Below are 16,470 nucleotides of genomic sequence, written 5' to 3'. Positions count from 1 at the left end.
TCTGTTCTACTTGACTTGGTTTAAAAACCTATAAAACCAACTGTCCTTAAAATTAAAAGGTTTCCCTTTCTCTTGTATGTAAGAGTGATTGGAGTCCTAATTTAAGAATGCAGATTTGTACAGGCACCTTCATGTCTGTGCTGAAAGTGGATCCTCTTGCCTTTTGTCCTGTGTGCAAGGGTCACATTGTATGCAGGAGTCACCCTGTAATGTGTGTAGGGAGTGGCCTCCCTCCCAGTGGTAGTGATGTATCAGATGCCAGAAGAACAAGGCAAAGAGGGATTCTTCACCTTCTTGGTCATCCTCGAAGTCAAAGAAACCTCGCCAATTTTCTCTTGACAGCTCAATCCCCACCGTTGTGTTCTTAAGATACATTAAAGTATTAAAGTGCTCGTCGCTTTGAGAAGCCAAGTTCCACCCTTGAGCCTTGGGCTTCTACCTCTTACAGGGTAGAAGGTTGTCTACCCGCCAACAACCTCCCTCTCTCAGCGTGCTAGTACAGCCTTTGCCACATGAGGTTAGTCAAAACTCTCCAGTAGGAAAAAGGAGAATTACAGTACAGTATATCTAACATCCTTCAGAGTGCACTAACTGAGCAACTCACTGATCGTGGTCTTGCTGTCGAGTCTGGCACGCACCTTCCCACCTAGCGACATAAGAGGGCGAGGAGTTTAGGGCGCACTCCTAGCTACACGGCAAATTCATCACTCGCCAACTTTAGACGGAGTTCGACACACGCTCACAGTTACGCGCCAAATCCATCACTCACCAACTCTAGACCTCCTCCTATGATCCAGTAATTTGCTGCAGTAGAGGGGCTTGAGAGTCTCAGTGATGGGCTGGGCAATAGTGGTGGGTTGATTATCCACTCTGGCAGGTTCAACCAACCACTAATTCCAATTCTGAGAGACCAGACTTAGACTGGACCTCTATAAGCCTTCTTTATTTCCTTTTTATCTCTTTTTGCTCTATCCAAATTTTGTAGATGACCACTGTTCAAACATTGACCAGGTTTTGTATATAATTTAAATTTTGACGCTATCACCGTCTGGCAGACCCCTTTGGGTGCAGACATACTGTGTTAAGAGTGGGGCTCCAGTGCTCCGGTTTTAAGTCTCCCATATTTGCGGGTATTGGGTCAAACGGTGGAATACCCAGAAATCTGGGCAAATAGTAAACATTTAAGGCAGGGGTTCCCAACCTTTTTGCACTCGCGACCCCTTTGCTAAAAATCTGAAACCCATGCGACCCCCTACTTAGGGCTTACTGTCATCAGCTTAATTTTCCTTTTATTTTCTGTTAAGTTAAGGAGAGGGAACGAAACATCTAAGAAAACATTTAAAATTGCTGTAATTATTTATTAGCAAATTAAATCACATTGGTCCAACCTGAATTCACAAAGAGAACATATATTTCTTAAAATAATATTAACATAGGTTTGAACAGCCATCCAACCCAGCTAGTGGGATGCCTGATTTGAACAGCTATCCAACCCAGCTAGTGGGATGCCTGATGTTGCATTTCAGCAGCAAGCTTTGAAATTCGAGGCCGAACGTTTGTTAGAGCCAGTCTCATGTCATCTCTAACATCCAATTCCAGTCTGTTCCTATTCTTTGTTTTGATATTGACAAGAGTGGAAAATCCTGCTTCACACAAGTAGGTAGAAGCATATGGAACAAGGACACGTAAAGCTATCATGCTGATTTTGGAGTATGACTGATACATACCGCACCAGAACTGAGTCACGGATTTCACCTTGAAGAGATCACGAGCTGAAGAATCGTTCCTTAGAACCAGATATTCATCTTGGATTTCATCTGAGATGCTGGATACATCAAGTTCAGTACAAAATGGGTTCCTTACCAGGGCCTCCTGTTCCTGTGAAAGCTTAGGGAAGTAACGCTTAACTTCCTTTTCTAGAGACTGAAGATGTTCGGTAATCTCATCCTTGAGGAACTGATCCAGTTGGATGTGAGACTCATCCATCACTCCACAAAGTTTTTCAAACATAGCGATGTTTCCAAGATTGGTTTTCTGACGCCAGTTTTGCAGTTTGGAAACAAAGGCCCGAAGACTTATCTTCAAAAAGGAGAACATGTGTTTCCCTTCCTTGAAGCTTCAAATTGAGCTTGTTCAGCTGGTCAAAAATGTCGGCTAGGTACGCAACCCTTTTATTCCATGCTTCATCTTTGAAGTGGACAACAAGATCTTTCCTTTCTTGAGTCTCCAGGAATAGCTTTATTTCATCTTTCATTTCAAAGACACAATTAATAACGTTTCCTTTCGACAACCAACGTACTGCTGTGTAGAAGAGAAGGACTTCGTGGTCAGCATTCATGTCTTTGCATAGTTCTTTGAATAGGCGAGTGTTGAGTGCTTTAGTCTTGATATAATTTACAATTTTTATTACAGATTCAAGCACTTCCTGCAGAGAAGCAGGGAGAGTCTTACTGGCGAGAGCATATCGGTGAATCATGCAGTGGATGCCCTTTGCTTGAGGTGCTAGCTTCTTCACTCTCGATTGGAATCCTGATTTCGATCCCAGCACAGCTGGTGCCCCATCCGTACAAACCCCACACACGTTTTCCCATTGAAGATCTTCCTCTTGGAAAAAATTTGAAATATTTTTCATGACATCATCAGCTTTTGTTGTGGTTTCAAGTGCACTGCAGAATAAGAATTTGTCTTTAATGTCACCTGAATTAATGTATCTCACGAAGACAAGCAACTGAGAACATGAACTTACATCTGTTGACTCATCGAGCTGAAAGGAAAACAAAGGGGAACCCTTAATTTCAGTCAAAACCTGTTCCTTCACATCCATAGACGTTTTAGAAATGCACCTCTGTATAGTATTATTTGACAGGGATACTTGCTGCATCTTTTTTGCACTGGCTTCTCCAAGAATAAGATTTACTGCTTTCATCATGCAGGGTTTAATAAGTGTTTCTCCAATCGTGTGAGGCTTTTTTTGTTTAGCAATTTCGAATGCAATCTTATATGAGGCTTCCAATACGGTTGCACTCTGCTGCTGAAACGACCCACTTCTATCGAGTCTTTGGCTTTTAAGACACCGTTCATGCCGTTTGAAGAAATCCAAATCCTTCTTTGCGTGTTCTGGATGTTTCGTCTCGAGATGATGCTTGAGTTTTGATGGTTTCAATGACTCTGTACTTAGGATAATATGGCACAAAACACACTGGTTTCTCAATGCTGTGAATAGAATAAAAATGATATTAGGAATATATTCAATTAGAAAATAAACAAGAAACTTAAATAAAAACATGTTTCCAATCAAAATGTCATATCACAACAGCATGCTTGCCAGACACAGCTCACCTCTACTGCTTACTTATCTCCTTGTTAAAATAAAGTAAAAAGGTTGAATAATGCACGCTTTGGAACACTGACTGGTGGTGAGTAATTTACGAGCCGGGTATAAATTTCTTAATGCATACGATAGACACGTAAATAATAAAAAAAAAAATGCATGACTAAGAACAAATAGAATAGATACACGTGAAACATATTGCCAGAAGAGCGAAAAAGAAGTGTAACCAGTAAAAGGTTGTTACTCGAAGGTTTTGCAGGAATAAGTTCTTTTCTATAAATTTCAGTAGTTATGTTCACCAAAAAATATAGAAAATTCAGACAGCTTTTTCATCTATCTCTTGATAACTTTGCTCTTACTTTTGCTAACAGCTCTACATTAAAAGATTGTTATTCGAAGGTTTTGCAGGAATAACTTCTTTTTATGAATTTTTTCTAACAAAAATACAGAAAATCATACAAGAACTAAAATAACAATAACTCACATAAAGATAGGCATAAAATTTATAGTAAATCGTAGCTACTTACAAATCAAAGAGAAAACTAAGTCTGTCAGAATAATCAAGTTTGTCTTCAATATTTAAGTCACAAGTGGAAAAGTGAAATAATCCACTCCGTGAATGACGGAAAAAATCTAATCCATCGTTTAAGAATCAACATAAAAACGTCAAACAAAATACACAAACATAAGAAAAAAAGAAATTTTTAAACATGATAAACAATAGAATAATAATCATCACTTACTTTTCAATGGAGACGATGATGCAGAGCAAGAAGAAATTAAATTAATGTTATCCCAAGTTACTTCTAACAATTCTACGCGACCCCCCTGCCAAGGCTTCGCGACCCCCCAGGGGGTAGCGACCCACCGGTTGGGAACCCCTGATTTAAGGGAACTGGGCTCTGGGCACCATCCCTGGATTTTATACTGGGCAAGGGTACCCAGCTAGAACTGAAGTTCCTTAATATTATTCAGAGGTAGGCTGTCTCACTTGTTTCTAGCATGCATGGAATCCAATTTAAATAGCAGCAGCATGCTTTCAAGGGAGGAGTTTTTTCTTAATTTTTAGGTAATTTAACATTATGAGAGGAAAAATGACGGTAAAACCATATATATATATATATATATATATATATATATATATATATATATATATATATATATATATATATATATATATATATATTTGGGCTCAAGCCATGTCATCCTGATGGAAGGTTCCTATAAGTAGCTTCCAAGGGATATTTGAACTACAGTGATATTCCCAGAGAATTTACCTTTAGGTCTCTAGAATTCTCACTCCTGGCACGAATATTCTTAAAATTTCTCTTAAGGATATCGCATAAATCAGGGGACGTATATCTTGATACGACACATAGCAATCTTCACCCCGAATAGCGTTTTCGCCTCGGGGGAAGAGTGGCAAATTAGAAGGGGAGCCGTTATAAAGGTTACCCTTCTTCCCATACTACTATTGAGTATCTAGATGGCGGCTATTCCTAATTTTGTAGCGAATTCGCACGGTGTTGTTCCCTGTTAATCTAACCTTTTTGATCGATTTTGTGAGGATTATTATGCAATCTCCAGCTTCTTTCTCCTCTGGAAAGTTGAGTATTGATTCTTTAGTGTATAATTTTTAGCTCCTGCTTCACAGTGAAATTAGAGTAATTAATTGTGTTTGGAGCTAGGTCTGTCACCGAAGGCGCCATGTGTTATTTAGTTAGCAAAACGATTCCCGGTTGTAATAGCATTGATAAATTATGAAAGCTATTTAGGCACAATTATACTAGTAAAGATATTCATTTTATACATAATTTCCTCTTCCTTTTGTCGAACGTATACGTTAGAGTTTCGGCGATTTAGGTAACCGAGATCTCGCCTTGTCTAGGCTACCTAGCCTAGGCGATGTAGTATACTTTCAGACATTATCCCCGGTTATCCTCATGTATCATTTTATTGATTCACTGGGAGATAATACATCTTCTAGAATTATATAACTCGATACTTGCCTCCTGTGGAGATTTAAGGGTAATCCCTCCTTCTCTCTGAGTGCTGCCATAGGCGGCAACCCTTTCTGGTCTTGCCATAGAGTAGTTCACTCCGGCTTGACTAGGCTAGGGTTTATCTGTCTCCCACCTTTGCCGGCAAGAGCCCAGCTTTGGTTTTCGACAGAATCTCAGAGTATTCAGTCTTTCTGCCGGCGGCAGAGCTACAGGGTGAGTAGTCACTCCCCTGCCGGCTTAGCCGCTGGCATAAGAGGCTGAACCTCCCTAGGCCGCACCTGAAGTGGTAGTATGATGCCGCCACCTTCTCCCCTGCAGTCTAGAACACTAGTCCTGTGTTGGCAGACCCTAGGCTGAAGAATAGACATTCTTCTGCCGCCTAGGATGGCGTCGACACTGAAACGATGTTTCTCCGGCGTTGAGAGGTGGCGACAGGATACCATTTCGGCAAACCCTAGGCTGAAGAATAGATATTCTTCTGCCGTCTAGGATGGGGCCAATATTGAAACAGAGTTTCTTCCTTGTGTGGTAGCGGCGGCAAGATTTCGCCGCTAATCTTGCCGCCTTCTTCCATACTTTATACAGGACCCTTTTCCCTGCCCCCTCTGTCCTTTAGCGATGACTTAGACATCGCATTCCTTATGGCTGTCGTCCTGCAATCTCACCGCTTGCAGGTGGTTTGCTGGGCCGGCCGGGATTCTACATAAGCAGCTGTTTAGCCACTCAGTCTTTCCCTTACGGACATAAGATCCGGGAAGGTTGTGCCGGCTATGGCGGCTGCCGGTGGGAGACCCCTCTGCCGCTCAAGGTTCTTCAGTCCTCCCTTGGACTGCCATCCACAGTCCTGTTGCCAGAAATGCCGGCAACGGTCTTGTGGCTGGATGGAAGCCTGAATGATGCATTCTCCCCTTCCATTTGAACCTTCCTTCTGGAGGAAGGCAGTAGGTTTATATACTTACATCCTTATTTTAGTTTAATCATACATTATAATAAGGCAGTCCTTCTCTCCATGCTTTCTCTCTCTCTATCAGCTAGTGCCGCCAGGTACTAACCCAGCCAGCAGCATGACGGCCGGGCTGGCGCCGTCAGGTACTTACTCAGTCGGCGGCATGCCGACTGTAGCAGTGCTACCGGGTACAAACCTGCCGGCCATATGCCGGCCGGACTGTACCGGCAGGGACTAGCTCCGCCGGCAATATGCCGGCTGAATTACAGTATATGTTTATACAGTAGCCAGTATATTTGCAGTAGAGTATATACTGCAGATAGAAAACTCTTGTATATGTCATACAGTAGTTATTTTTGGGCTCAATCCATGTCGTCCTGATGGAAGGTTCCTGATAGTTGCTTCCTAAGGGATATATGTACTACAGTGATATTCCCAGAGAATTTACCTTTAGGTCTCCAGAATTCTAACTCCTGGCGCGAATATCCTTAAAATTTCTCTCAAGGATATCGCATAATATCAGGGGATGTATTCTTGACACGCCACATAGCAATCTTCACCCCAAATAGCGTTTATGCTTCGAGGGGGAAAGTGGCAAAAATAGAAGGGGAGCTGTATCAAGGTTACCCTACTTCCCATACTACTATTAAGTATCAAGATGGCAGACATTCTTAATTTTGTAGCTAATTCGCACGGTGGTGTTCCCTGTTGATCTGACTTTCAATCGATTTTCAAGGATTATTGTGCAATCTCCAGCTTCTTTCGCCTCTGGAAAGTTGAGTATTGATTCTTTACAATGTATATATTTTAGCTCCTGTTTCACAGTGAAATTAGAGTAATTTTTTGGGCTCAGGCCATGTCGTCCTGATGGAAGTTCCTTCTTAGTAGCTTCCTAGGTTATATTTAACTACAGTGATATATCCCAGAGAATTTTACTAAAGGTATCCAGAATTCTAACTCCTGGCGCGAGTATCCCTTGTAATATCTTATAGGGATATCGCATAAGATCAGAGGACGTATTCTTGACACGCCACATAGCTATCTACACCCCTAATAGGAGTTTACGCTTCGAGAGGGGAAATGTGGCAAGAATTGTAGGAGAGCCGTTATTAAGGCAACACTCGTACTCGTACTGTGATTGAGCGCCAGCACGCTGCCGCGTGGCGCCATCTAATCATTCTTCCATGTGTAGCGTTCCTGACCGGTGTTTATCCCGTATTATCTCTCGCTATTTTGGATTGTTTTGCTTCGATGATGTCTTCCCCAGCCTCATCTGCTTCTGGAAAGTTAAGTACTATCTTTGAATTGTATAAATGTAAGCTCTTGCCAGTTTTTTCTCCTCAAAGTAAGTTCGTATTTAACGTAACAAGAGCTGTTGCCCAGCTGGATGGCGTCTTGGACGCGGTCGTTCTTTGCATGTACATTTAGTTAGCCAGAACGACTTTCCCGGCATTAATCGCTTTAATAACTGTAGCTATTTAGCAGTTTAGCTAGGAATTCTTATATTATGCCCTTGTTTTCGTGGATTTGGCAATTTTATGACCGAACCCCATGAGTGCTAGGCTTCCTAGCCTAGGTACCTACACACTTCATGCATGATATAACCTTCCTGGTAAAGTTTTATTGAAGCTCAGGCAATATTTTATACAATGAAGATATTACTGCATAAACTTTTCCTCTTCCAAGATAGTATATGAGAGAGTCTCAGTGACCGATTCTCACTGCGCCTAGGCTACCAGCCTAGGGGCTTTAGTATACTTTCGTACATGTCCCCAATTGCCCTTGTATCGTCTTTCAAGTGGAGACTGACACCTCCTATACCTTTTAAGTCTATACCAATCTCCTTGCGAGATTTAGAGCAATTCCTCTTCCCTCTGACTAGCCTAGGCTAACCCTAGTTAGCTTTGCCTTGAATTGTATTCTGGCAAATCTTTACTGGGGTGTTCCCGCTTCTTTCTCTCAACCACTGAGCCGGTTTTGAGTCTAGGACGAGACATCAGAGTAACTTGTCTGTGATCGACAGCCGCCTGTCTTGGTGAACTGATTTCCCAAGTCAGGTTAGGTTGCCAATGCAGGAGGCTAGACCTCCCTAGGCCATACCCTGGAGGCGTTATATGATAATTCCTCCTCTCCATGGCCTAGCAGACAGTCCTGTGCCGGCAGTTCCTAAGCCGAAGAATTAAATTCTTTCCTTGCTTAGGGTCTCCGACACTAGATTCTGTTCCTTAGTTAAGACAGCGACCTGTGTGCTGCCTTCTCACCTAATCAGACTAACCCAACCTAGGGAATTGAATTCCCTGGCCCCTAAGGTTGTCTTTTCTATGGATCAGACCCTGGCCATCATTCTACAATCGACCCTATGGGTAGTTTGTGGGATTGGCTTGGGGTTCCCTGTCTGCCGCCGGCCGAGTCGGCTGCCAGCAGGGTTCCCCCCCTACCTTTAAAGTGTTCTTCAGTCCTCCTTTGGACTGCCTTCCATAGCCCTACTATCAATATGGATGGACTATGGTTGGATGGAAGCCCGAATATAATTCCTCCTTCCATATGAACCCTCATTCCGGATGAATGTGCCTTTGCTTTCCCACACATCCATGCTTTCTCTTATCTTTCCATCAACCCTGGCTCGGCTGCTGGCATCTTACAGCTGCTGGCGGCCAACTCGGATGACTGTCCGCCGTCAGATTGCTCTGCCGCCGCTTGCCGTGGGGTACCGTTGATCGGCGACCCAACGGCAACTGGCACAGACTCTGGCCGACTGCCGGCAACTATATTGACTGCCGGCAGCCGGTCATCCAAGTCTGTAGACATTCTTTCCACCGGCTGCCGGCGGGTCCACCTTGATAGAGGGACTCCCCGGCGGCTGGCAGCGGAGCAACTGCCGGCGACCTACCGTCCTTTATCTATGAAGGCAGTATATACCTTTAATAGCCCAGTGCAATGCCGGCGTACGCCGGAAGGCACTACAGTACTGACTACAGTAGTCGTAGTCACTGCGATATTGATTATTCCGCGTGACACATACTGCTGTATGGTCTGTGCTGTGGCCCATGCAAAAATTTTTCCAACCTATAAGGTGCTTCATGGGCATCCTTTTGTGAGACCACCACTCCAAGAGAGCGATTCTCTCTGTTAAATTAATGGTCGATAACCATTTATTAGAAATCCCCAATATTGAACCTTAGAAGGTGTTAAAATTACACTTCATATCCAAGGATATTATCTTCCCATTTAATTCGTTTAGAATTTAGTGATCAATATTGAAAGAAGTCATAGCAATGAGCTGGACAGGAAGCACATGTGGGTGTCTTCCCCCTTTTTTTCCTAGCTTACACTATCCTAAGCTAATTAAATGACTTTTATTACACTGTATGATGAAATTCTGAGATTTTCACCGAATACTTATATGCTTTCTTTACAGGAGGAGCATCCCGAGTGCGGGAACCGCTTCTGCAAGATCCGCAGTAAGAACTTCTGCGGCCACGACATGTGCAGAACCCATGCGCGCTGCGCAATTACGAAGGGATCTCTAAAATACTGGGACCCACAGGTATATACCGTTTGTGACAAACTGGTAAAAGAAGCTTTTGATGATCAGAAGTCCACAGAGTCAAGGGATGCAGCAAGAGAGACGCTGTGAAAATGGGTCAGAGGTTTCCAGAAGAACACCGCTGGCCCATACCTTCCTAATGAGAAGATGAGGGCTTGTCTGTTCCCTAGGGCATCTTCGGATGCAGTTGTTCCCCAAGCTCAACCTGAGATTCCCCTCGTCCAGATTCCGAGAGAATCTGATGTATCCGATGCCTTGAAGGACATCCAACTAGAAGACAACATGTCAGTTGTCTCCGAGGAGACGGAGCGAAATTTCCTAGCAGAGGAGCAGGAGCAGGAGACTGTCTTACCTCCTGAAGGCGACATTGAGAAAGCCGAAACTATTTCGATTTCATCGGCTACGGTGGTCGAGCCTGTCCCATCAACTTCTTCTGCCCCCCACCTAGACACGATCAGTCATACGCTGCATTCGCTTTTGTCCATGTTCCAGGACATGAAAAAGCAGTCATCCGAGAAGGAGGCTTCTCTACGGACCGAAATGCACCAGCTCGTGTCCTCACGTTTAGCCCCAAGAAGCTAAACGTTAAAGAACTTCCCGCTTTTTCTGACATCAATCCTTGGAGGTATGCTGAGTACATGCCTATGTCAGGGGGGAAGATCTTCCTCTCCGAAAAACTGGCCACTGTCCCAGTAGATGACGTAGAGTTCTGGCCCAATAAAGGGGCCTATCCGGATTGTTACGTCCGCTTGAAGACAGAACCCCTTCCAAAGAAGAAACTGAGCCGAAAGAGTTCATCATTCTAGACCTCCCCAAGGCACAGGCCTTATTTACCAAAACCTTGAAGGAGAGGGCCTTCACTAGCTCCAAGGTGCCGGCTCTCAGCAAGAAGCACCCGTCCTTCGTTGCTGCTTCTTCCCGTGCCTTCCCCTTTATGGAGAAAGGGTTCAAGGCAGTCGAGGCAGGTAAACCTTGCCCTACACTCGAAGAGTATAGACCCTTTTCCCTCGCCCTACCATTCGATGATGCGGACTGGAAGGACATTTACAACACCTTCTCAGTCGGGAAGCTGGAGGCTGACATTGCCGGACGTCAGTTCGGAGAAGACCTCCCAAAGTTGTCAGACTTTCACCTGCGCAGGGAGCAGGAAACAAAAGAGCGACTTACCGCCTCTATGTCTCTACAGACCGGACTAGAGACGATGGCAAGTGTCCCAGATACCCCGGATATGTATATGGTCTTTGCCAAAGCTCATTTGGCAATGGTCACCAAGGACCTGTACAACTTCATTAAAGCCTGTCGGGCTTGCAGAGAGTTTGTGTTCGCCTCGGCTGCAGTGAGACACGAACCGAGGAAGCTGATAGCCTCCAACATCTGGGGAAAAGACCTCTTCCCGAGTGAAGTGGTCAAAGAGGTCGTAGACAAAGCCTAACGGAGAACAGGAATCTCCTCTCCAAATGGGGCTTGTCCTTCAAGAGAAAGTCTTCCGCTGAAGAGGGTCCCCAGCCGAAAAGGAAGACAAAACGACCCAGAGTGCCCTCTCACCCTCCAAGACAACAACAGCTTCCCGTGGCCACGGTGCCCCAGACGGTGGCACAACCACCCACCACTTTTTAGCTGGTGCCCCAACAAGTGACGACTCAGTCGCCTGTCTTCTCCCCGGCCTTTGAAAGGCAATCGACGACCTTTCAGCCGAAGTCTCGAGGTTCCTCTAGACGCCCCTCCAGCGGTAGGGGCAACAGAGGTGGACGTGGCCAGGGAGGCAAGGCCTCCACCCAGCACTCCAAGTGAGATGCTACCGGTAGGAGGGAGACTTCTCCTCTTCCGGGATCGCTGGACCTTCGATCCCTGGGCCCACAGCCTAATCAAGAACGGACTGGGAATGCAACTCCACCGAACTTCCCTCAATTCTTCCAACACTCAACCCCCATATTGGAAGAATACATTCAGGAACTCTCAGACAAAAGAGTTGCAAGGAGGGCAAAGTCCATCAAATTCCAAGGAAGGCTATTCTGTGTTCCGAAGAAAGACTCGGAAAAGCTCAGAGTCATTCTGGACTTATCACCACTCAACAAGTTCAGAATGCTGACGCTCCAACACATAAGGACCCTACTGCCCAAACAGGCATACACTGTCTCCATAGACATGGCGGATGCGTACTGGCATTTTCCGATCAACTGCCAAGTTTCCCCCCTACCTAGGATTCAAGCTGCTAAAAAGACAGTACGTCTTCAGAGCCATGCCCTTCGGACTAAACATAGCCCCAAGAGTATTCACAAAGCTTGCGAATGCAGTCATTCGTCAACTACGCCTAAAGGGAGTTCAGGTGATGGCCTACCTGGACGACTGGCTGGTGTGGGCAGCATCCAAAGAAGAGTGCACGCAAGCCTCCAAGGAAGTGATCCAGCTCCTAGAACACCTAGGATTCAAGATCAACTTGGAAAAGTTTCGACTATCTCCAGCTCAGAAGTTCCAATGACTGGGTGTCCACTGGAACTTACAGTAACACTGCCTCTCCATTCCATCAAAGAAGAGGAGAGAGATAGCGGGATCTGTCAAGAGACTCCTTCAATCTGCCAGGATATCAAGAAGGCAACAGGAGAGTGTTGGGGTCCCTCCGGTTCGCCTCAGTGACAGACCCAGTATTGAAAGCTCAATTAAAAGATGCATCAGGAGTTTGGAGAAAATACGCATCAAAAGCTCGAAGAGATCTGAAAAGACCGATACCAACTCGTCTGCGATCCCTGCTCAAGCTATGGTCGGAGGCCAAGTACCTAAAGAAGAAGGTACCCTTACAACCGCCTCCACCGTCGGTCACCGTTCGCACGGATGCCTCAAAAGAAGGGTGGGGAGGCCACTCTCACCATCTGAAAGTCCAAGGAACCTGGTCCCCCCTCTTAAAGACCTTCCACATCAACATTCTGGAAGCCATGGAAGTTTTTCTCTCACTGAAAAAAACTGAAACTTCGCTGCTCAATCCACATCCGACTGGTACTAGACAGCGAGGTTGTAATGAGATGCCTGAATCGACAGGGCTCGAGATCGCCTCAAATCAATCAAGTGATATTGGCCATCCTCCGGCTAGCGGAGAAGAAGAGATGGCACTTGTCAGCAGTTCACCTTCAAGGGTTCCGCAATGTGACGGCGGACGCTCTATCCAGGCTCAACCCAATAGAGTCAGAATGGTCCCTAGACGCAAGATCATTCTCCTTCATCTTACGTAAAGTCCCAGGACTGCAGATAGAGCTCTTTGCAACGAGCAGCAACAAGAAGCTACCCCGGTATGTAGCCCCGTACGAGGATCCTCTAGCGGAAGCAACGGACGCGATGTCTCTAGACTGGAACAGATGGTCTAAGATCTACCTGTTTCCTCCAACCAACCTTCTGCTGAAAGTCCTCAACAAACTGAAATCCTTTCACGGAACAGCAGCAATAGTAGCCCACAAGTGGCCCAACAGCGTATGGTTCCCCCTGATAACGGAACTACGCCTGAAGCTGATCCCGTTGCCGGATCCAGTTCTGACTCAGCAAGTGCAGAAGTTGACTGTCTCAGCTTCATCACAGAAAACCCAGAACCTTCATCTCATGATTTTCTCACCTTAGCAGTCAAGAAATGGTTTGGGATTTCAAGGGACAGTATTAACTTTCTAGAAGAATACAAGTCAAAATCAACGAGAAGACAATACGAGTCTTCCTGGAAGAAATGGGCGCCTTTGTCAAGGCAAAGAAACCAAAGGAGATTTCAACGGATTTCTGTTTATCCTTCTTCATCCATATCCATGAATAAGGTTTAGGAGTCAACACGATTGCCACGTGCAAATCTGCCCTGACCAGACCCTTGCTGTACGCCTTCCAGGTGGACTTCTCCAATGATATCTTCAACAAAATTCCAAAAGCCTGCGCTAAACTTTGGCCCGCAGCTCCTCCGAGGCCCATTTCATGGTCCTTGGATAAGGTTCTTCACTTGTCATCAACCTTGAACAACGAAGACTGCTCTCTAAAAGACTTTACTCAAAAAATGATATTCTTATTTGCACTAGCCTCAGGAGCCAGAGTTAGCGAAATAGTGGCCCTCTCGAGGGATGATGGCCACATTCAGTTCACAGACTGCGGAGAACTGAACCTTTTTCCGGACCCAGCGTTTCTCGCCAAGAACGAGCTGCCCACTAAGAGGTGGGGTCCCTGGAAAATCTGCCCTCTGAAGGAAGAAGCATCCCTATGCCCAGTGGAATGCCTAAAGGTCTATCTTCGTAGAACTTCAGACTTTAAGGGAGGTCAGCTTTTCAGGGGAGAAACATCAGGTTCAACATTAACCTTAAAACAACTAAGGGCGAAGATCACCTATTTCATTCGCAGAGTGGATCCAGACAGTACACCCGCAGGTCATGATCCGAGAAAAGTTTATTCGTCTCTGAATTTCTTTCAAAATATGTCTTTTGAAAGTCTTCGCGCTTACACTGGATGGAAGTCATCCAAGGTCTTCTTCAAGCATTACGCGAAACAATTACAGGAGATCAAACATTACGTGGTGGCAGCAGGTAGTGTACTAAAACCTGCTGCTTGATTTCTGCGAAGAACAGTGCACTAATTGGGACTTTTTAGTGAAGGGTGTACATGATGGACTCTTACGGTGTATCATGTTGAGTGATGTGTCTAGTACATGACAGTATAGACAGTTCTAATTACACGGGTGACAATAAGCATAAAAGACCGACACATGTGCCATGCATATTCATATGCAAGTGTTCTTTTTGTAACAACAGAATCCATAGTGAAATATTCCATATTTCCCATAGAGTGGCTTGTGTTTCCTTTTCAGATGAAACTTTAATTTTTTCTGTTATTACTAATTGTGCTTTCACACAGAAATTTTCAGTGAAAATTGCGATTGATTGTACATGTTACAACCCTGATTTCTATATTCTATTTGTTAATAAGCATAGTTAGGAATCTTTGCGTCTCATTTCGCCCCAAATATCCTAAAACACAAATAAAGGGTGTTAGAGCTACTTTTTATTCTGTTGTTTTGGAAGAATATTCAGAACAAAGGTTATTACTGTTCCAAGCAAACAATCATCAGAATATATGTTATGCTATTGAGTTCAGTCCCTAGTAATGACTGATTGTACCAACCTGTTTACCTTACTGATTTAAAGTTTCCTACATGAATGTAAACCTGTCTATCTTGTCTCCAATGAACAAACAGACTCGGGAGGTATTAGTAACCTACACAGATCAATTCCATTCAGAGTACAAACTTTGCTTTATGTATATGAGGACACTAATATACAACTTGTTTGCTAGACTTGTTCCTTGAACTCACAATCCTCGAGTTTTTTTCCTAGAGTCTTCCAAGACTCTTCCCTGTAGGGGGCAGGAAGCACTGACATAGTCCATGATCAGTTGAATGGTGTATGATGGTAACACCAGGTGTCTCTGGGTCTAGACGACGAAGGAAAATTTATCTCGGAGATGATTGGCACTATTGAAAATCTACAGATACATTAATGCTCTGGTAAACTTCCATCAGGACGACATGGCCTGAGCCAAAAAAACGGAAAATCTATTTTTGGGTGAGGTAGCCATGTCATTCTGATGGACCCACCCTCCTTTGACAAAGGATAAATGAATCCCTCCCTAATGTACTGTATCTGTAGCACCTCATTAACGCTACAAAGAATGACTAGATGGCGCCACGCGGCGGCGTGCTGGCGCTCAATCACAGTACGAGTAGGAGTGTTGCCTTAATAACGGCTCCTACAATTCTTGCCACTTTCCCCTCTCGAAGCGTAAACGCTATTATGGGTGTAGATAGCTATGTGGCGTGTCAAGAATACGTCCTCTGATCTTATGCGATATCCCTATAAGATATTACAAGGGATACTCGCGCCAGGAGTTAGAATTCTGGATACCTTTAGTAAAATTCTCTGGGATATATCACTGTAGTTGAATATAACCTAGGAAGCTACTAAGAAGGAACTTCCATCAGGACGACATGGCTACCTCACCCAAAAATAGATTTATTGTGCTTAGGAGCTAGGCCTGTTACCGAGGCGCCATGGGCGCTGTCGTTCGTTACGCATGTGTTATTTAGTTAGTAGAATGACATTCCCGGTTGAAATAGCATTAACCCTTTTACCCCCAAAGGACGTACTAGTATGTTTCACAAAACTCATCCCTTTACCCCCATGGACGTAGTGGTACGTCCTTGCAAAAAAGGGATTTTGACGAAGGAAAAATCTATTTCTGGGCGAGAGACCTGTGCCGCCCAGTGAAATGCTCCTAAAGCACCATTTCTAAGGAATATAACTGCTAATATTACCTGAGAAAAAATGTATAGGAATGCTAGGTTGAACTAGCTCGCTCACCTAATGGTGTCGGTATAGACTGGGGCGAAATACCAGAGGTCTCGTACCATTTAGACTTCTCCTCTTCGAAATCCCTCAATAGTGAGGTGCAGTTCAACCTCCCCTGCCTCGCAGATCAGTACTACTAACTCTACCCACGCTTGCCCATCACTCCTTACAGCACCCTTAAGTTTGGGGTCTGATCAGGGGGGGAGCAACTAGGGTGGGTTCACTGGGCGGCACAGGTCTCTCGCCCAGAAATAGATTTTTCCTTCGTCAAAATCCCTTTTCTGGGC

The 16,470-nt window shown here is 44.7% G+C and overlaps 1 protein-coding gene across 1 annotated transcript in view; it reads left to right on the top strand.

The window, feature by feature from the left end:
* Positions 1-16,470, top strand: part of ncm (nucampholin) — a 295,139-nt gene that overhangs the window by 111,683 nt on the left and 166,986 nt on the right. The gene's annotated exons all lie outside the window — the stretch shown is intronic.

Source organism: Palaemon carinicauda, chromosome 2 (assembly GCF_036898095.1).
Source record: "Palaemon carinicauda isolate YSFRI2023 chromosome 2, ASM3689809v2, whole genome shotgun sequence".
In the NCBI taxonomy this organism is placed as follows: domain Eukaryota; kingdom Metazoa; phylum Arthropoda; class Malacostraca; order Decapoda; family Palaemonidae; genus Palaemon; species Palaemon carinicauda.
This window is presented reverse-complemented; position numbering and strand designations above follow the sequence as displayed.